Source organism: Pseudophryne corroboree, chromosome 3, assembly GCF_028390025.1.
Source record: "Pseudophryne corroboree isolate aPseCor3 chromosome 3, aPseCor3.hap2, whole genome shotgun sequence".
In the NCBI taxonomy this organism is placed as follows: domain Eukaryota; kingdom Metazoa; phylum Chordata; class Amphibia; order Anura; family Myobatrachidae; genus Pseudophryne; species Pseudophryne corroboree.
The window spans coordinates 7,727,824-7,731,687 of record NC_086446.1 but is presented as its reverse complement, the minus strand read 5'-3'; positions in this window follow the sequence as shown (position 1 = coordinate 7,731,687).

Below are 3,864 nucleotides of genomic sequence, written 5' to 3'. Positions count from 1 at the left end.
TGATTAACTGGATAATGCAGACATGAAGAGATAACTGTAAGGATTTGCAATGGAGTTTTGAGAGTTAACTGAGAGACTGTGAAGAATTATCCTTGTTATGATAACATAGCAAATATAAACAAGCTTTGATGCTGAACTGCAGAATGTGATTAACTGGATAATGCAGACATGAAGAGATAACTGTAAGGATTTGCAATGGAATTTTGAGGGTTAACTGAGAGACTGTGATGAATTATCCTTGTAATGACAACATAGCAAATAAAAAGTACTGAATTGGGTTACTTGCGGGTTCCGGAGATCACTGTGAAACTGTAGTAGAAGACAAGGTGATGAATGGGTTAAATGCAGAGTTGAACAAACGAACAGCTGAGAGAAACAGGATCCTCCAGACTTTGAATGATAGGCAGACTGACAAGGCAACCTCATGCAGGACACTGGGAATCCAACTATTTCCAATAGGAGTGCAATTAACTGACAGCACAGCGGAGAGCCGGTGGATCTTTCAGCAGTGAAGGCTGCAGACGGACCTCTGGGAACGGAGGCGATATCTGGACCACGGGAATCACACAGGAATGCACGGAGAGAGCTCAGAGCTAGAGCACAGCGTTGATACAACAAAGCACTGGCCCAGAGTAACATAATCCCAGCCTACTTAAAGGCAGCACAAGCACGGGATTGGCTTACACCTGCCCACAGGTGTTTTCACAAGTGCTCTGTATTAGCTATTTGGTCTCCAACATGGCCACCTCCTATACAGCAGACACACTGCAGTGCCTTAGGCCATTTGGTCCCCGCACTCACAGTTCCCAGCCTCTGCATTACCTGTGCCATTGATCACGCCGCGTCCCCACACGGGCACACAGCACCGCGAGCAACCGCACTGACAACGGATGAACCCCAGAACCCGCAAAGGTGAGAAACCGGTTCGTGACAGTACCCCCTCTTCTACGGGTGATCTCCGAACACCTTTGAACCTTGTCAGGATTTTTGGAGAAGTATTTCTGTACCAGTCTTGGAGCATGAACATCTTCAGAGAAAACCCAGGATCTCTCCTCCGGACCGTAACCCTTCCAGTCGACCAGAAACTGTAAACGTCCATATCGGGAACGTGAGTCCACAATCTCTTTAACTTCAAATTCCTCATTCTGCAAAGAGTGAACTTTAGGAGATTTGGACTGGGTAGTACGGAACTTATTGAGAATCAAAGGCTTCAGTAAAGATGTATGAAAGGCGTTAGGAATTCTCAAAGACGGTGGCAACTTGACTTTGTATGACACAGGGTTGAGAACCTTTACAATGGGAAATGGACCAATAAACTTGGAAGCAAATTTCTTAGAAGGAACTTTGAACTTGAGATTGCGCGTAGAAATCCAAACTTGGTCTCCCACTTTGTAATTCGGTACAGCTTTACGTTTTCTATCTGCAAAAGATTTATAACGAGCGGAAGCTTTGACCAAGGACTTACGTACACAACTCCAGATGCTAGATAGACGTTGAAGCTCTTGATCTGCTGCTGGAACCTCTAGGGCTGGCAAAGGATGAAACTCTGGTGGAGAACTTCTTGGACTCTTATGTTGGGCACATTTATGACATGCTGCTATAAACTCTTGGACATCGGCTTTGAGACGTGGCCACCAATAAGACTGTTGAATAAATTTGAGAGTCTTTAGAACCCCAGGATGACCCATGAAGGAAGAGGAGTGAGCCCAGGTAAGCAGCCGTTTTCGAAGACTTGTGGCGACAAAGGTCTTGCCAGGCGGAGGAACTGGAGAGGTTCGAGTCATTAAAAAGGACGTAGGATTCACAATGGCTTGATTCGTGGTAGCATCATTTAATTCAGAAGAAGCAAAGGGCCGGGAAAGGGCATCTGCCTTTTTGTTCTGAGACCCTGGACGATAGGTGAGTTTGAAATCAAATCGTGAGAAGAAAAGCGCCCATCGAGCTTGTCGTGGATTCAAACACTGAGCTGACTGCAGATACAGAAGATTCTTATGATCAGTATAAACTGTAATGCGATGTTGAGCTCCTTCTAGAAGGTATCTCCACTCCTCAAATGCCAACTTGATGGCAAGTAACTCTTGCTCACCGATTGCATAATTACGTTCTGCCGGGAGGAACTTACGGGAGAAATATCCGCAGGGATGGACCTTTTTATCTTCAAAGACTTGTGACAACACAGCTCCTACTGCTTCTGTAGATGCATCCACCTCTAGTAGAAAGGGACGATTCAAATCAGGCTGTCGAAGAATGGGGGCTGACACAAAGGCTTGCTTTAAATCAGAGAAGGCTTTGATTGCTTCAGAAGACCAGTTCGTAGGATTTGCTCCCTTGCGAGTTAGGGCTGTGATAGGAGCAGCTAACGTAGAATAATTCTTAATGAATCTCCTATAGAAATTAGCAAAGCCAAGAAATCGCTGAATCCCCTTGAGAGTTGTAGGAGTGGACCAATCCCGGATATCTCGCGTCTCTGGGATGGATAGCGGATGAATTTGTCCCCTAGGAGGGGTCTTGCCCGGAACCAGGACGACTGGGCAGTCCCATTCACGATGAGGAGGTAGAGAGTCTGCTGCTTGCTTACTGGAAACATCCGCAAGGGATTGATACACCGGAGGTAGATCGGAAAGGCTAATTGACCGAAGAGGTACAATTGCAGCTACACAGTCCTTGGTACAAGATTTACCCCATGAAAGGACTTTCATGGTTTGCCAATTAAGTTGAGGATTATGTTTCTGCAGCCAAGGTAAACCAAGTATCACATCTTGAGAGGCTTTGGGAATCACGTAGAAGGAAAGGTATTCGGAATGGAGCTCACCAACTTTCATCTTGAGACATACGGTTCGATGAGTAATTATACCATCTGGAATTCGACTTCCATCCACTGCTGTAACAGCAACTGCTGCTTCCAGGGGCATGGTTTGAACTTTAGACCGTATGACAAAGGCTGAGGAGATGAAGTTCTTGGCTGCCCCGGAATCTAGGAGGGCTGAAACTTTCACTGTAGAACTTGGAACTTCTAATTGAATAGACAAGGTTGGCTCTTTCCCAGAACGTGATTCTAAAGTAACTCCTAGCTTAACCTCTCTTGAATAAGCTAGGAGGCGAGAGTTTCCCGGTCGGAGTTTGCAGAATTTAACTAAATGTTCGGAGGACCCACAGTACATGCAGAGGTTACCCTGTCGACGACGAAGTCGTTCCTCCTCTGTGAGGCGAGAGCGCCCAATCTGCATAGGTTCTTCAGTCATTACTAGAGACTGTGTTGAAGAATCTTGTCGAGGTCTAGGATGATCACGTGGACTGGATCGCTCTGCCCTGGATTTCTCTAAACATCGCTCCCTGTAGCGTAGGTCAAGTTTGTTACAGAGAGAAATCAATTCATCCAGTTTAATTGGCACATCCCGGATAGTTAAATCATCCTTGATTCTTTCTGAAAGTCCATTCCAAAACGCGGCGATCAGGGCCTCCTCATTCCAGTTTAACTCTGAAGACAACGTGCGAAACTGAATAATATATTGACTGACAGGACGTAAACCTTGACGTAGACGGAGAATCTCCAAGGATGCTGAGGTGGTCCTGCCTGGTTCGTCAAAGATTCTCCGGAAGGAAGATACGAACACTTTGTAATTAGAGAGGATAGGATCACCTCTCTCCCATAATGGTGATGCCCACTCCAGAGCCTGACCGGAGAGGAGGGCAATAATATATGCAACCTTAGAACGAGCTGATGGGAAACTGGCAGACATCAGTTCAAACTGGATCTCGCATTGATTCAGGAATCCTCTGCAAAGTTTTGGAGTTCCGTCAAACTTACTCGGAGAGGGTAACTGCAAGCGGGACGTAGGCAGCGTCACAGGAGAAGCTGTAGTG